Source organism: Leuresthes tenuis, unplaced genomic scaffold (assembly GCF_036924035.1).
Source record: "Leuresthes tenuis unplaced genomic scaffold, fLeuTen1.0.hap1 SCAF_16, whole genome shotgun sequence".
Classification (NCBI taxonomy): Eukaryota; Metazoa; Chordata; class Actinopteri; order Atheriniformes; family Atherinopsidae; genus Leuresthes; species Leuresthes tenuis.
Window position 1 is genome coordinate 32090422 of NW_027325370.1, and position 18926 is coordinate 32109347.

Below are 18926 nucleotides of genomic sequence, written 5' to 3' on the forward strand. Positions count from 1 at the left end.
GTCAGTGAGCTTAATAAAGGCTTTGTCATAGACATTGGTCTGCTTCTCTGATTCTTTTCTTCGCCTAGCAGATGTTATATTTCATTCAGAGATGTAGTGTCCATGGCAGCTTCTATGATATTTGGCATCATTTGCAAAGAGATCAGGATATGAAAGCAGCCGAAGATGTACATCTTCATCAAGCCTTTCAGAAGTTGTATGAAGGACCTTATCTTTGGTACTTGCCCCTGTACCAGTCGCAATAGCTGTCAGAGGTTCTGGTCTTGTACTGGCCTTCCCACAAATTAAACAATCTCTCCGTATGTTAAATGTTGTTGTGTCAGCCCTATTCAGACTTCTTGGTGCAGATGCGCTCTCACCCTCAAGATTTGGAACTTCCTGCTCACGGATTTTTGTCTTAAGGCAGTAGTTTGCTCTACACGATACATGATATGATACTATTATTTTGGAGAAAAGTATGTCATCTGTGCACTGAAAAAAGTGACTTTTTGGCGCGATAAATTCTATTAGAGTCATAATTTCTACTTTGTATTTTTAGATTCAGTAAGAACTAGAGTTTCTTAAGTAAAATTAAACATTTTATTAACGTAACATATGAATTATAGGGGAAAAGTAAGTCTTACTTCGGTTTCCTCATATTATTTAAATATTTAATACATGTATGTCCATAAACCTAAAATTTTTAAATAAACTTTACTCTGAAAGTGTAGGGTTTCGAAATGCATGCATGCTCCGGACGTTACAGCAGCATCACGCTCAGCAAGGTGTAGCACGTACGACCGCCGGCAGGTAAGTTTTTACCGCTCTGTTTTAAATGTGTGATAATATATAAATCTGCATGTAGTGTGACGCAAGATATTTAACTGTTCAAAGGTCAATTTAAAGTTTTCATAACACCACATTGGTCCGTGGTGGTCTGTAGTGGGAGCCCTGCTAACAGAGGAACATTAAGAGAACATTAGGACTTATAGACATCGACATGGCAACGTTCGCAGCCCTCCTTGAGCTGATGTTCCTGCAATGTTCCAGCGCCGTTTGCGGAAGGTTGCAATACAACCTTGCAGCAACTTTTAAGGAACATTTGCGGAACATTCTTTGAACTTCCCCAAAGGTTATATACCCTATTGAAACCTTTAGGGGACGTTTAGGTAACATTCACGAAATGCTGCCTGAAGGTTACTGTTTGTTGGGAGGGCTGCAGTTTTCCCGATAAGAATAACAAAAGTTAGGATATTAAAAAAGCACCAGTGTAACAGTATAACGTTTATCAACTCATGTCAACATAGTAGACCGTGGTTTTGTTCTCTAAAAAACTTTAGGCGGCAACACTGAAGTAACGTTACAGTAGTGAATCAACATTGTGCATTTAGAAGAGAGGGGGGGGGGGGCTGATGAACGTCAGTGCTGTCTCATTTAGTGAGACAAAACACAATGTTCATTTACAATTGTTCATGTAGCAGTTTATTTCTTATTAAGTCTTATTAATATGTTAAATATGTTTCTATCATCATTTTCATTATTCTGGCAAGTTTAAAATATTGTATGCATGATAAGAAAAAGGCTGGTGTGAAAGTGCCCAAAGGAACAGATATATTCTGGTGATAGTGAAGTCACTCTGAATGTAGTTTATTTTATTTGATTCTCAATAATATTCTTCTTTTTTGTTGTACATTGTATGCAGGAGGACAGCCGAAGTGATATCAGTAACCACATCCTCAAAATACTCGTCCATGGTGCTGATGAGTCGATGTCTCCATCCTTGTCGAAGGCCATGAGATTTTGCCATGGTGCACAAGTACTGCCAAAGCTTGCTCACTGCTCATGGGACTGATTTATGCCCTGAACTTGGCATACCCTCCCACTTTGTGCTACACTTTTGAAGTCTTTCAAAAACTTTTTCTGGAGCTGGATGGACTTAAACTGTCCCCAAAAGTAAAAAGCTTAAAATGGAAGTTCCTAAATGCATGACATGAGAAGAAAGTGGCATCATGCAAGTATACCCTCGTGAAGAAATGCCAATAATTGGCACTTGAGTTCCAGTTCATTTTGGTTTGGAAGGTTGGATGGTTCATCTTGGTTTATCTTGGTTTGGAAAGTTGCCTGTCATAAATGTCAGTGAAAGGCTTTAAAAAAAGTTCCTCAGTTCCTCAAACACTTTCCAACAACTGAGGAACGTGTTTGGATGAACACCGAAACGTCTTGTGTTTTTTAAGTCTGTTGTTGAATAAATTATTTTGAAAGTGCAGCAGGGGTAGCTGTGTTTTCAGGGTTAATCCAGGTTTCAGTGAGAGCCAGGATGTCAAGAGACAGGGGGTTGGCATAAGCCATAATGAAATCTGCTTTTACCGCCGATTGGCAATTCCACAACCCCACAGACAAGGGCGTGTCACAAAGTGAAGTGGGCTTTAGAGAGCGGAGGTTGTTAAGGTTGCAGTGGCGTTTGGTTGTGTGAAACCTTCTATGCGAGCCAGAGACAACAGGAATGGGATTGAGGCACATTTTAAAGCAGGTGGTGAGGCCAGAGCAACATGCATGAGGCAAGTAGGACAGGTTTGACTTGTTCAGTGGCCTTGCTTGGTGGATACGCGCAGGTAGTCTTTACCCAAGAATATCTTCACACAAGAATGGCTGACGCTTCCACTGATGCTTCAAGTGTCACCCCTTATTTTATGTTATGCGCACAATTGGACACAGCTGTTCATGTGTTGGCTAATAGCACTAGGCTGGCGCACCGAGAGTTAACCAACAAGTGTTTTCAGAGAGGGGAGTGACTGCCCGTTCACAGCCCCTGAATACTCTGATTGCTTTGCGATGGCCCAACCGAGGCTACTAGACAGCAGTTTTCACCCACAGATGGGTTTTGATCACTTTCTCAACAACAACACATATTGATTTTGGCAAAGAAGCTTAGAAAAACTTACACTAGCAGACACACAGTTCTTTCCGAGCAGTTCCGATAATAGCAACGAGAACAAAAAGTAATAGAAAAGTGTGACGAATTACAAATACTGTCCTTGGTGTGGATAGGCCGACCAGTGGTGGGACTAGCAATGCAGGAGTAGGGGCATCACCGTCAAGTCACCTCACACATGCCACACGCACACAAAATGGTGAAGGTCCACAACCAGGAGTACAGGGCTAAACATAGCACACAAAAAGGAGATGCCACCACCAGCAGAGGCCAGCCACAACCACCTTGGGCCATCAGTACCTAAGGAACACAGTATAAAATGGAGTGACAGGTCAGAGGGTTTTCTAGAACATAAATATAACCAAGAATATCTTATCTCCAACTCAAGTTACTCCGTAAATAAAAAAGCAACTTATGAGCAAGTCACAATGGCAGGCTATGTGAGTCGGCCAAACAAGTTTATCAAGATAAAGGAGTCAAAGTGAATTAGAACAAAAAGACAAGAAGACAAAGCAAAGACCAAAAGACAAAACAGCAGCAGAGTTCCAGCTCAGGCATTAGCTCAGCTTCACAGGTGTAGGCCACAGTGGCAGCAAAGCTAGCTCAACGAGCTAACCTAGGCCAGCGGTGATCCACTATTAGCCAAGTGAGGGCCTACAGCGAAAAAAGCTGCAACAATGCCAAAGGGTAGGCAACCAGGAAGAGACTAGAGATGAGAACACACACACCATTTGCAACCACAACCTGCGTATATAGGCCACTGCGTTTGAGTGACAGGCTTGTAAGTGTCATGCAATTAAAGGGGACCAGTTAACTAAAGCCAGATAGGAATTTAACATTCCTCCTGCTAATCTGACTGCTGTGAAGAGAATTCTCTGATACATAAAGGGCACAGTGAATCTTGCTCTCAACATAAGAGGTCAGAATCTGGAACTTTGGCTTCTCAGATGTTGAGTGAGCTGGAGATCAGGACAACCGCGGCTCAAAAACTGGCAATATATTCCTCTTCCACTGCTCTAGTGAAAGAGCAGTGAGCTGGCTCAGTAGAAAACAGGCAACAGTTGCTCTCTCTATGTCACACTTAATCAAGCAGCTCAGGAAGGTACCTGGCTAAGATGAGTACTGAATGATCTTGGAATGGATGATACGCCTACAGTGATCATGGAGGACAACCAGGGAGCTGTTGCAATCGCAAAGAATCGAGTGGAACATTCAAGGACTAAGCACATAGACATTCGTTATCACTTCATGCTTGACCTCACAAGCATTGGTTCATGTTAGAATCCTTATATATAAATCACTGTTTGTTAGTGACTATATATATGATTTTACACTTGCACTACATCCTAAAATTGTTTTGTGCTGTTGACATATTTGTTACTCACCTCACCAGACTATTTGTTTTGCCAAGGGAGATGTAATGTTTGACAGTAGTACTTTAGACATGACTTTTATTTATGAAATGTCAAGCATTGTTAACAGGAAGTGCATGTACATGTTATTAGCTTATCGTTAAGGTGTGATTCTAATGTTGCTACACCGAGACAACCCGTGGACTTGATTGTTTTAGCAGGTATCAAGACACAACATTAGCATGAGCTACTGCTAAACAACAAACAAAAAAACACAAGGAATTATTTCTCAGATACTTTCATTTCCCTGTTCTGAAGTTCAGGCTCTGAGAGTTGGAACTGAACCCTCTTTGTGGCTCAGTTTCTTCAGTCCAGCATTCAAAGTTTGGAAATAAAAGAGACAGCAATATTCAAAAAGGAAAGACATGTTCGCACAGTCAAGCATGATGAGGACAGAGTGAGTGATTCCTCAGAAGAAGAAGAAGTGTCAACTACAATAAATACTGTGCAATTATTGAATGTTAATGACACCTCAGACGACTTTTGGGCCAGACCCAAGCTGGAAGGACATTCTGTAAAAATGCAGATTGACACGGGTTCAAAAGCATCATTAGTGTCATATGAGGTTTACAGGAAATTTCTGAAACACCTTCCACTCTGACCTTCCTACACAGTTTTTAAGGTTACACTGGACATCGAGTGCAGATGAAAGGAATGACAGAGGTGACTGTTCAATGCAATGACCAAACTTCTAAGCTGCCAGTGTATGTTACGTAGAAGAACTGTCCTGCCATAATGGGGCGCGAGTGACTCAAGGAAATCGGGCTCAACTGGCAGGAAGTCGCACGGTTCCACTCTGCTGCAGGCTATACTGGAAAAGCACAAGGAGGCTTTTTGTGAGGAGTTAGGTAGCATGAAAAAAATTACAGTGAAGCTGCATATCAAACCTAACAGCAAACCAGTGTTCATGAAAGCTAGACCAGTGCCATACGCCATTGATCCAAAGTGGAGGCTGACCTGGATGCGGTGGTCAAGAATAGTGTTCTGGAGCCTGTGACGACCAACGAGTGGGCCACGACCAACGAGTGGGCCACGCCCATCGTCCCAGTTCCGAAAAAGGATGGAGGAATTCAGATCTACGGAGATTTCAAGGTAACAGTAAATTCTGTACTAACAGCAGAGCAGCATCCTCTTCCTCTCAATAAAATAGATCTCAATCAGGCTTACTTACAAATACATGTTGAAGAGCAGTCATGTGAAATGCTGTGTGTCAACACATATAAGGGACTTTTTCAATACTGCAGATTGCCTTTTGGCATCACATCAGCTCCAGCGTTGTTTCAGCGAGCTATTGATCAGATCCTGAGTGGGTTACCTGGAGTGCAGTGTTACCTGGATGGTATCCTGTGTACAGGAGCAGATGATGAAGACCATATGTGCAACTTTGATGCAACTCTCCAGACGCTGAATCACGGAGGGCAGAAAAGGCTTGTTCCTCCACCTACTGTTGTCACAAGTTTAGACAAGAATAAATTCAATGTTAGCAACATGGTAAAGAAAAGTTGGGAGAGAGGCAAAGAGAAACAAACAATTATAGAATCTACATGTAACAAGGTTCTGGAAGATTCTACAATCAGCAGATTCATTGAGGCTTAGTCTTTTCATGCAAATGGTGGGTCATAGTTACCCATTTTGTGCCAAACTATGTTAGAGAATCATCAGTTCATTCAAACATTCTCACTGCAAGATTGTAAAGATTTGAGTATTTCCAAAATCTGCAGAGTTCATAATATTGTGAAACATTTCAGGGAGTCTGGAGACGTCTAACTGGCAATGGCAAAGGACAGAAACCATTGTTGTACAAACATGACCTTCTGGTCCTCTGACGGCACTGCAGGAGAAACCATGCCATCATGCCACCATGATCGGTGGAGCCACAAGCTTCAGGGGTACCTTGACCATTATTTCACTCAACACAGTGCAACACTATATCCAGAAAGGTACACTGTACCTGTAGTACACAAGGAGGTTCTTTGAGTACAAATCCACCTTTACGTTGCTTTTGAGATAAACTGACATCTGGTTCTGTGTGCCAAAGATGACATAGAACCACCAAGGCTGTAATCAAAGAGAGGTATTAAAGACAGCATCTTTGATGGTATGAAGGTGCATCAGAGTCATTGTTATGACTGACTTGCATATATCTGAAGGCGCCATTGATGCAGAGGTATATGTAAGGATTTTGGAAAGACACATCTAACATTAAGGTGAAATTTTTTTCCAGGAGGTTTGTGGTTATTTCAGCAGGACGATACCAGACCACATTCTGCAGGACTTCCAACAGCGTCGCTTCAAACACACAGAGTGTGTGTGCTTGACTGGCCTGTCTGCAGTCCACATTTGCGTATCACTGAAAATGTATGGAGCAGCATGAGGAGGGCAATCAGACAACAGCAACCATGGACTTTTGAACAAGTGAAATCTTGGACTCACCAAGAATGGACAGAGATTGCTCTGAAAAATTGCAACAGTCAGAATACTTAGTTTCCAAACCATTAAAACGTGTTATTCAAAGGAAGCTTAAATGTGTTTCTGGCATCATATTTTTAGTTTCTTGTCACAGAAGACAATGAAAATTATTTTTTTATTGTTTGAAACCAATAACTAACTATAGTCTTTAGTTTTAGATACATCTGAGAAATTTTCCCAACTTTTCTGTAAATGGGGTTGGAACATATATCTTTTATTTGAATCAGTGAATGCAGTTTCTCAGCTTTGTTTTTCTTGGTGAAGCTCTAAAGTCCAGCCCAAACCATTTTAGTGATCTAGACCTCATTAACAACAAGCCTCTGGATCCATAGGTTTGAAGTCAATAAGTATGGCTGCCAGTGTGGAGTGTGCTATCAGTGTGGAGAGTCCCCTGACTGAGTTGCTGTACTAGGTTTGCAGTGTAGAGTTGCAGCACCTTTAATATTTTATTTTGCAACCATTCTGTTAAAGATTTGTCAATGTGCATGAGATCATTGTCTTGTCCCATGACCAAATTTCAGTAAGCTTTAGCTGTTGGACAGATGGCCTCACATTTGATTTTAGAATACCTTTGAATGCAGAAGCGCTCATGGTGAACTCAATTACTGCAAGGTGCCCAGGTCTTGAGGCTGGAACACAAGCTCGATCCACTAGCCCTGTGCCACTGTGCCTTACATTTGGTATGATATTTTTGTGTTGATGTTCTGTTTGGTTTTCTAAAAAGGTGTTGCTGTGATTTATGATTTATGATTAAGAAGTCTTGTGGTTTGTTCATATGCAGTTTTTCAAACTTAAGCCATCCTGCTATGTTCTTTTTAGAGAGAAGATGCTTCTCCTCGGAATTCTTTAAAACAAAGTGCTCTAAATATTCCACACTTTGACCTTTGGATGAGCTTGCCGGGACATTAGCAAGTGTGTGCAGGTGCCCACTCTTGCTGGCGATCAATTCAAATGAATCTGATTAGTAGCACCTGACTGCTTCTAACCCTCAGCAGTAGGGATGTACAAAGGTTTTCACACACTGCCTCTGCCTTTATGCTCATATTTTCTTCAGTAAATGTAATATGTAATCTGTTGTCTATCTGAAGTTGTATTCACTTAATGAATACGTTATACTTTAATTAACTGCTTCTCACTCCAACTCCAGAATGACCCTAAATATTTGGCTATTACTGTATTTGATCAAATATAATTGCCAAAAAAGATTCCATGGAGCTGATGACTTTGATTATCACTGTTTTCCATGTACTACTGCATTGGCAAAGCTGCAATCAAAAGTCGGAATGCCTTTTTTCCAAAGAGGCAAGGCAAGGCAAGTTTATTTGTAGAGCACAATTCGTACACAAGGCAATTCAAGTGCTTTACGGCTACATAAAATCACAAGAAGGCAATTAAAATCATTACATAAAACATAAAAATAATCATTACTCAGGTCCAGCAGAACTAAGATTGAGACTTTACCTGCATCTGTGTTGAGGCGGATATCGTTTGTCACCTTGATCAGAGCTGTCACAGTGCTGTGGTGGGGCCTAAAGCCTGATTGAAAAGTATCAAAAGCATTGTCAGAAAGCTGTTGGTATTTTTCTAGGACTTTGCCTAAGAATGGCAGATTTGATATGGGCCGGTAGTTGTTCAGTACTGTGGCATCAAGACTGCTCTTCTTTAGAAGAGGCTTAATGACAGCAGTTTTTAAGGCCTTTGGAAATGTTCCAGTCTGGAGTGAGATGTTAACTAGATGAACGAGTTGTGGTAACAAACTGCTCAGCAAAGACTTAAGAAATCTAGTGGGCAACTCATCAAGGAAGCAAGTTGATCAACTCAGACTGCAGATGATCTCTTCGACTCGAATTGCAAGAAGCAATTAGTTTAGTTTGCAGATGATTCAGTCCTACCTGACATATTGAGACTTTTTAATTGAGTTTTTGGATCAAATGAGTAATTCGCTAAAGGTTTAGATGAACAACAGTATCAAGAAAACAAAGCACAGTGTTTTTTTTATACAAGTCCTCCATTTAAAATCTTTTTATTCATAGTGTTTAATAACCCATAGGGGCATTCTCTAAATTATCATCCCTACAAGCAAGCAGGAGTAAAACACAGGTTACATTGAGTAAGTAACAGGATGACACTGGTCACTTTTTCGTTGAATAACTTAAATCATCTGGCACGTGCGCTGTCTGGAGTGCTCAGTGTGTAGGACATAACTGCGTCAGCACAGCAGCTGCTACATCAAAAAGAAAGAGATCTTCTGTAAAATGGATTATTTCAGATGTCTACATGCTGACCTTGTATCATGAAACCACACAGTCAGGCAAGGCCTCACTTTGGACAAATCAAAAAGAGTTTACTAAATTCTCTTAGCACATCGGAAATGTGAGGCCTGCTCCATCCACCCTGCTCTGCAATCTGGGGCCTGCTCCATCCATCCTGCTCTGCAGTCTGGGGCCTGCTTTGCGGCTGGCGGCCTGCTCCGTCCGCCCTGCTCTGCGGTGCACCGCTTCTTGTGCGCCGTTTCCCCTCCTGAGCCTGAAGTCCTTGGGGTAAAGGAAACACTGTCTCCCGCAGCTCTGATCTCCTGTTTACCTGAGATGTCATACAGCATCATCAGATGACGAAAGGAAGACACCGTTTCTCCAGTGTCTCTGCGCTCCGTGCTTTTCAAACATGTATCTCGACACAAGTTCTGCTATGGCTACCTAGCTACCTATTACTGCAGCAACTCATTGACTCTCTATTTTCAATATCTGCCAAATTCTCTATGAAAGAAACTGGATATTTTTTAAAAATGTATTCTAACTTTGTTTTTAAGCATATTTTAATTATTCTTATGCTTTTTATCTCAGGTAAGATTCATCCCAATCCAGGCTATGGGCTTCCTACATATTAACATCCGCAGCCTGTTATCAAAACTGGACTTGATTAAATCTTGGGTTCACACTGCTAATCCTGACATTCTTGCCTTTTCTGAGTCATGGCTTAAAAAAAGTTTAGCCAATTCTGATATTTTGATGTATTATGATATATTTCACCAGGAGAGAGCTGCCAAAGGAGGCGGTGTTGCTTTGTATGTCAAAGATCACTTGCAATGCACTATTTCCCTGTCTAAGACTGTTCCTAAGTTTCTCGAATTGCTGGTGTTAAATATCAAACTGTCTAATAATTTTTCCCTCTCCATTGCTGTCTGCTATAGACCACCCTCTGCTCCACTATGTTCTCTTACTCTACTCAGTGAACTCTTGGCACCGCATATCTCCTCAGAGTTCATTCTCCTGGGTGATCTTAATTGGGACATGCTTAACCCCCCAGATACAGTCACTCAACAGTTTGATGCCCTAAATCTCCAAATTATATCTGAACCTACCAGACATAATCTGAAATCGCCTTCATCTGCTACACTCATAGTTGTCATCCTGACTAATGCCCCCTCTAATTACAAATCTGGTGTTTTTAGTGAAGACTTGAGTGATCACTGTGCTATCACCTTTGTAAGCACTGGCTCCACAATTAAACGCCCACCTCGGACTGTTTTTAAACGCTCCCTGAAGAAGTTCAACTTGGAAGCTTTTCTCCATGTTAATGCTGCAGTGAAGTTGGACAGAATTAACTCCTTCACTACTATGGAGACAGCCTGGTCTTACTTCAAGTCAACCTTTAGCCAGATTATCAATAAACATGCCCCACTCAGATAATCCAGGATCAAGGATCGTTTCAGTCCCTGGTTTTGTCGTGATTTGGCTACACTAATTCACCAGAAAAACACCTTATGGAAAAAAGTCTGTTCTTCCCAAACTCCTGCTGATTGGCTTGCCTTTCGGCAATGTAGAAACAAATGCACTCAGGCTGTCAGAAAAGCCAAAATCACTTATTTCCTGGACAATTTTGAATCCTGTGGCTCTGATGCTAAGAAGTTTTGGAATACTGTCAAATCCATGGAGAACAAGCTCACTACTTCCCAATTCCCCAGTACGATGACTTTCGGTGACTCTGTTGTCACCAATAAGTCTTGCATGGCCTCACTTTTCAATCAACACTTTGTTGGCTTGGCTCCTGTCTCTACTGTTAAGCCATTTACTACTGCTCCATCACATCCACCAATGAACTCTATATCTGACATCTTTTCCTTCAGACCCATCTTGATCTCTTAAGTTTTAAAGGAGCTCACCAACCTGGATTCTAACAAGTCGGCTGGCTCTGATAAATTCAATCCTATGTTTCTAAAGGTTGCTTCTCCTTTCAATGCTGTCCCCAACTCAAGGCTGTTCAATATGTCTCTGGAGCTGTCTGTTTTCCCTCAAGACAGGGAATCTGCACAAGTCACTCCACTCTTTAAGGGTGGCTCTGGGTCTGATCCCAATTGCTACAGACCTATTTCCATCTTGCCGTGTTTGGCAAAGGTCTTAGAAAGATTGGTGCATAAACAGCTAAGCCACTTCATGGCCTCAAATAACATCCTGTCCGATGTGCAGTCTGGGTTCCGGTGCACCGCAGATACTCTGAAGGTCCTGGATGATATTGTCACCTCATTAGACTCCAAGAAGTTCTGCATCGCTGCTTTCATTGATCTCACTAAAGCGTTTTATTCTGTCAACCACTGCATACTCCTGCAGAGGCTCCATAGCATTGGCCTGTCACTACACTCCTGTGAACGGTTTGCCAGCTACTTAAAAAACCGAGTCCAGCAAGTAAAGACTGAAAACATTCTATCTGACTGTCAGAAAAGTTTGATTATTATCAGTCTCCCAACTGATTGTTAACTTTATAGCTCCCCAAATAAGGAGATGCCTCCAAACTCAGGCGATATACCAGACCTGGGCACATGAAAGCACATAGAGGATTCTATGTATGTGTGTGTGTCACCAAATGCTGATGATACTCAGCTGTACCTGTCTATGAAACCAGATGAAACCAATAGGTTGGTCAGACCACAAGCTTAAAGACAGTCTTAAAGACATAAAGACCTGGATGACTCAGAACTTTCTGCTTTTAAATTCAGACAAAACTGAAGTTGTTCTTTTTGGACCTGAAATTGAGAAATTGTCTAGTTATATAGTTACTCTAGATGGTATTTCCTTGGCTTCTAGTTCTACAGTGAGGAACCATACTCTCTGTGGAGGAAGCAGGGGGAGGGGAGTCACTGACTCCTGTGACACCTCCCCAGATCTACTCTTCCTCAATTTATGGATCAGATCATACATGCAGAAAAAGTGACACAGAAAAAAAAAGAATAGAGAAAAGAATGCTGATGTGTTTGTGGCAGACAGCTGTGATGATTATGGGGGAGGAGATGCAGATGTGTTTTATATGGAAGGTCCAAGCTGGGACAACAGAGGACGAGGAAGAGGTCGAAGTTTCTCCAGAGGGAGAGGTAGAGGCTTCCCCAGAGGAAGGGGAAAACTTTCAGATATAGAATGTGGCAAGTTAGGACATTTCAGCAGAAACTGTCCTGAAAAAGGGGAAACAGAAGTGACTAGACAGAGGGCAGCCGAGTGCAGAAAATGGAAAGGAAGAACCACTAGTGGTGGATGAGATGTTGGATTTAGTGGATATCTGCACAATGGCTGATAGCATGCCCCAAATTACCTTACTAGTCCAAGGGAAACTAGTAATTTATGTGATTTTATGTGATTCAAGAGCATGCCACACTGTGATGAGAGATGATTGCCACAAGTTCTCTACATCTAAAGATAGCATTTTAGTAAGATCAGCAGGTGGAGAGGTGCAAAAGAAACCTATGTCCACCAAAATAAAGTTAGAATTTCCAGAAAAAGGTGGAAGTTCCTGGGGACAAGTGGTACTTTGCCCAGCCTGCCCCTTTAATCTACTAGGACGAGACTTTATGGCAAAAATGAAAATTGCCATATACCCAGCAGAGAATGGGGGCATGGTGGCACGTCAATATGCAGAGACCCATGTTATACAAGGCTCTGGGGATCCACACTATCGCTGGTCCTTAGACTTACCAACTGTCGGTGTAGCAGGCACTGCAAATCAGCTGGCTGATCTAACAGCTGAAGTCACTCGTTGCCCAAAGAGCACCTCTCCCCCAGGGGGTTATCATGTTACGATGAGGTTTAAGAAAACCACTGGTCCAGACTATGTATTTGACAAGGCTTTCTGTCGATTAGGCCCACAAAGAGTTGTTCTTACTGCATGTTATTGGAAAGAAAACAAGTGTTTTTGTCTATGTACTCTTACCCCGGAAATGAACAAATTGGTGCAATATAGGAGGACACCACATGTGTCCATGGCCATAAATTGCTGGACAGACTAGAAACATTTGAACTAATTGGCATTATATGTCAGTGTGAGCGTGCATGGTTGTTTGTCTCGTTTGTCTCTATGTGGCCCTGTGATAGACTGGCGACCTGTCCAGGGTGTACCCCGCCTTTCGCCCGATGACTGCTGGGATAGGCTCCAGCCCACCCGCTACCCGATTAACGGACTGTCGGTATAGAAAATGGATGGATGGATGGCATTATATGTCAAAGACGTCACAGACTGGAGACCTGATGAGCAGAAAGGCTGGCAGTTCAGCCCCTCAACACAGTGTTATAGGAAACAGTGAAACAGGGTAGTAACATCCCCACAAACACATTTGGAGGAACGGGTCTGCATGAACTATGACCCTCACTGCAGAACAAGATCAGGCTTTAGAATCACTGCCATCCACACTATGGTCCCAAGACAATACTGATGTGGGACTGATGAAAGGTGTGGAGTCTGTTATCATTAGGCCAAAGACAGAACAAAAACAGGCCTAAAGCACGACAATAGCCCCTGAAGCCTGATGCAATCGAAGGTATACGTCCTGTGATTACAGATTTATGTAGTAAAGGAATTATTAGACCCTTCTCAGATTCCCCAGTTAACACAGCTATTTTTCCAGTAAAGAAAGCGCCTCCATCTACAGGACAGAGGATGGTACAGGATATGAGACCAGTAAATGAGTTTGTGATAGTCAGATCTCCAAATGTTCAAGACCCACACACACAGTTAAACCAGTTGTGACCAGAGTCAACTCATTTCTCTGTTATTGATTTGAGTAATGCTTTCTTCTCCATCCCAATTCATCCAGACTCTCAGTATTGGTTTGCATTCACTTTTGAAGGAAAAAGATACAGTTTTACCAGGCGGCCCCAGGGGTATGCAGAGAGTCCAACTATTTTTGCAGAAGCTGTAGCAAATTGCTTAACCGAATTCGTTCCGCCCCAAGGTAGCCAGATACTGTCGTATGTGGATGACAACCTAGTGGCAGGAAAGTCACAACAGAAATGCAAACAAGACACCATAGCGCTGCTACATTATGTAGCAGACACAGGAAAAAAAATATGGAACTAAAAGTAAGCCGAAAGCTTATTTCTCCAAAAGACTGGATTCTGTGGCAGCCGCCACACCCCACTGTGTACAAGCAGTAGCAGAGGCAGAAAAGGTTTAAAAACCTAGAACGGACCTAACAGATGTGGCTTTGAAAGGAGGAGTTTTGTTTGTCGATGGGTCAGCTAAAATTGATGAAAAAGGAAAAAATCGCGTGGGTTATGCAGTAACCATAGATTCAAAAGTAGTAAAAGCTGGCTCACTCCCTGGACACCTTTCAGCACAAGCAGCTGAACTGATAGCATTAACTAAGGCATGTAAGCTGTTTAAAAGAAAAAGAGGTCTCAATATATACGGATAGTCAATATGCTTTTGCTACAGTATACCAATGTTGTTAACAATGGGAAAAATAGAGGCTACCAAACGTCCACTGGAAAGCCAGTGACTCATAAAGAACTGCTGCGAGATTTGCTGGATGCAATATTACTACTAAAAGCTATTGTGGTCTGTAAATGTGCAACAGACACAAAAGGAACAGACTTTGTAAGCAAAGGAAATTATTTTGTAGGTGAAGCTGCAAAAGAAGCTGCAATGTCACATGTTTTAACTATGACTATGGAAAATGATGTTTTAAAAGACATGCAACAACAAGCACCAGACAGCGAAAGAACTATGTGGTGCAATAATGGAGGAATTTTGAAAGATGACGTCTACACATGACCGCTTGGAAAACCAATCTTGCTAAAATCCATGTATAAATGGGCAGCAATTGTGGCACATGGGCCTTGCCATGTGTCAACAGGAGGGATTAACAGTATAATAGAACATTATATACATTATTTTACTACTTAATAAAACAAAATTTAAAAATTGTGCACAATGTCAGATTTGCATCAAACATAATCCACAGGGAAACATAAGACCATGAAGAGGTCAGGTTCCTAAACCAGAGTATCCTTTCCAAGAAATACACATGGATTTTATCGAGCTTAACAAATGTAACAACCAGAAGTACTGTTTGGTAATAATTGATACATTTTGGAAGTGGGTAGAGATATTTCCATGTTATTCAGCAGATGCCCTGACAGTAGAAAAGCCTTATGCAAAAGAATAACACATACTTTTGGGATTCCACAGATTGTCAAGAGTGATAATGAAAGTCATTTTGTGAATGAAGTGATCCAAAACATAGGAGACCACTTCTGCATAAACTTGAAAAACCGTTGTGGTTATCACCCCCAGAGTGCAGGGCTAGTGGAAAGTACTAATGGAACAATTAAACTGAAACTGAGAAAAGCAATGGAAGAAACAGGGAGAAATAGCCTGATTGCATAGACTTAGTTCAGCTAAGCATGATGATAACTCCCACACAAGGTCAATCTTTAACTCAAAATAATGTATGGAAGACCATATTCTATCCCAGACCTAGCTAAAACTGCATGCCACCAGTATGAGGATGACGACACTGTAATGGAAAATTCATTCTTATATGCATTGTATTGTGTGTTACTGTGCATGACCTGCAAATGACTGAGCTGCAAGGTACCACCCTGCCTTGTTTTTCTTAAATTCCTCTTTACAATGGTGGGCTTGTTATAATGAGATAGCTGCACTTTAAGGGGGACAGGGTTAGGCTGGTATTTACGACTGTGTCTGGGTAACCTCAACTGATGGTTGGAGAGGAAAGAACAATCAACTATACCCAAAGAGAGATGATCTGATAAGAGGGCAATATAACTGTGTGTTTTTGCCTCAGTGGTCAGAGTACTGTGTTGTTCTCTCTTGCAACATATTATTTTAAAAGCCTCTTATCTCCTCAGAAGAAAATAACTGACTCTGTGCATTACCAAATTTCCCCAACAACACTCTAGCAAGTTATATCTTTCGTTTCGAACATCCTTTTCATATAAGTCAATATAATAATGTTCCGAATGAGACTTTGCCATTACAGGTTCGAGCAGAGCTTGATATCGGAGACTGGGTCTTCACGAAGGTGATAAAGAGGAAGGCGTGGAACAAACAGAGCTGGGAAGGCCCATTCCAGATCCTGATAACCACTTCAATCGCTGTCAAGGTCAAGAGACGTGATACTTGGATACACAAGAGCCATTGTAAGAGGTGCTCTTTGCCTTCCCCTGATTGCTAGAGAGGGAAATCCAGCTACAAAGTGGACCAGGTGTATAGATCCTGGTAAACTCAACGCTGGTGAAGCAGGGACATCTCTCTAGCACTTAGCAGGGCAAGGGGCAGAGAGCACCAGAGAAGAGAGAAAAAGAAAAGAAATGATTTCAAAGGTTAAAAGTGGTTGTTGGCAGTAGGACTGGTCATAAGTCTCTTTGTGGTTCTGCCTATTTTAGGTTGGGAGACCTACGAGAGATTGAAAAAAAAAGAAACGGGTCCATCAGGGCCCTGTTAAGCAGCAAAGGAAGTTTTGCAGCAGGGGAGGTGTAAACCTTCGGAACTAAATGGAATGTGTGTCATCAGGAGAATCATCAGGAGAATCTATAACTTTTCAACTGTCTGTGTCCTTCTTTCCTGGCTGAAAAAGGAGGAGTGTGTTCTAACGTCTGATACCTAAGAACACATCACCAGACGGATCTTTAACAAAAGTGTTGTCCAAATTGAGAACCATGTCTGAAGAATTGAAGGAACACTCAGGAGTTGACACTTCTATATGGTCTAACATGATTCTATCACTTATGATGACTGTAGCAGCATTTACTGCAATATTGGTAGTGTGCCGGTGTTGTTGTGTGTATTGTTTCCGTTTTCTATGCACCAGCTTGGTGGTCCACACCATAGAGGGTGGCCCTTCTGAGTTCAGAGCATTGCTTCTCCAGGAGGACGAAGTAGATGAAGAATATCATCCGGACCTATATCCAATGTCGCACTATGTCCAAGAAGCTGACAATAATTGTGTTTAGACAAAATAAAATGAAGAACCTTTTGAGTGTAAATTGATAAGGTTGTCATAAAAATGAAGTTCTTACAGATAGGTAAAAAGACTTGTAAGATACTGAAGTGAAAGTTGACATTTATCAATGATAAACAGGAGGGAAATGTCGGCAAAGTTTGCTTATTATCATTACATAAAAGTCACAGCCAGAGAGGCCATTTTATATCAAAACTTCACAAGAAGAAGTGGGGAGACAAAGAGAGCTGTGTTTTAAGAAGGAATGTTGTCTCCCCATTGATCGTTATCTTTATAGCTCCCCAAATAAGGAGATGCCTCCAAACTCAGGAGATATACCAGACCTGGGCACATGAAAGCACAGAGGATTGTATGTATGTGTGTGTGTCACCAAATAAAAGGTAAAGGGAGGCAACCACTCGGAGAACTCTTGTGAATCTGCAGAGAGAGGGTTTGTGTGTTGTTTTCCCCTTGCAAGTAAAATACTGAGGCCACTGAGGGATTTCTTGGTTTCATGCCATTGTCTGTGAGTCAATTTTTCACAGACACTGACCCTGCCACCATCACTAAATAAGTGCCCCAAGGATCTATACTAGGCCCAATGCTATTCTCCATTTACATCAATGACGTAGACAAGAACGCTGGCAAATCTAAAATTGACCTATACGCAGATGATACCATCATAAATTCTGAGGGCCCTTCTCTCCACTCTGCGGCATCTACACTACAGCTCAGTCTCACCTTGATTGAGCAGTATTTTCATAGCCTCCATCTCCTTCTCAATACTAAGAAAACTAAATGCGTAATTTTCGACCGGAAACATAATCCCAGCACTGCTCCAAAAGTATTCTGTGCTGATGGGTCTGAACTTGAGTTTGTGACCTGCTACAAATACCTTGGCCTCTGGTTGGACTCGTCACTTTCCTTCACTACCCATATAAAGCACCTGCAGTCAAAAGTCAAAGCTCGTCTGAGCTTCCTGTATCGGAACAAGGCTTCTTTCACCCGTACTGCCAAACACATACTCGTCAAAATGACCCTGCTGCCCATATTTGACTATAGCTACACCATCTACAGGATGGCACCACAATCCACCCTCAGTAAACCGGACAATCTCCACCATTTAGCCATCCGTTTTGCTTCAAGCGCTCCTTTCACAACCCACCACTGCAACCTGTATAAATTAGTGAACTGGACATCCCTCCACACCAGACGTCTCCATCACTGGTTTCAACTCATCTACAAATCCATACTTGGCTTAACACCCTCTTATCTTTCTTCCCTTCTGCACAACTCTCACTCTGTTTTCAACCTACGGTCAAGCAAATTTGTCAAACTTGCTGTCCCCAAAGTCCGTACCAGCTTTGGACGTAGCGCCTTCCATTTTGCTGCAGCCAATGACTGGAACAATTTACAAAACACTCTCAAGCTCACTGTCTTCACCTCTTTCACTGATTTCAAACAAAATGTATTACACATAATAGCCAGCTCCTGCATCTGTTGAACATGCCTACTTGCTGTTCCTCATTGTTTAATGTTTTATTGTATTGTATTTACTTTTAATTGTTGTCTGTTATTGTAACTTGCTTTATGTTGTAGGACCCCCTCTCCCTTTCCCCCTCAAAGAGTCTTTGCTCTTTGGCCTCGGGCCACATTTGTAAATAAGAACCTGTTCTTAGATTGCTTGCCTGATGAAATAAAGGTTTAATAATAAAAAAAAAAGACGGTTTTGTCAGTGACAGGTGTGAAATTTGTCAGCTCTAGGTTTCTAGCTGGCTGCAGAGTAGTTGTTTGTGTTGTGGTAATTATTTCATTTTTAATGCCTTGAACTTTGTCATTAAAGAATGTTGCAAACTACTAGATGTAGAAATGAGGCAGTATAACTGGAGGGTTTGTTAATCTGTTTACT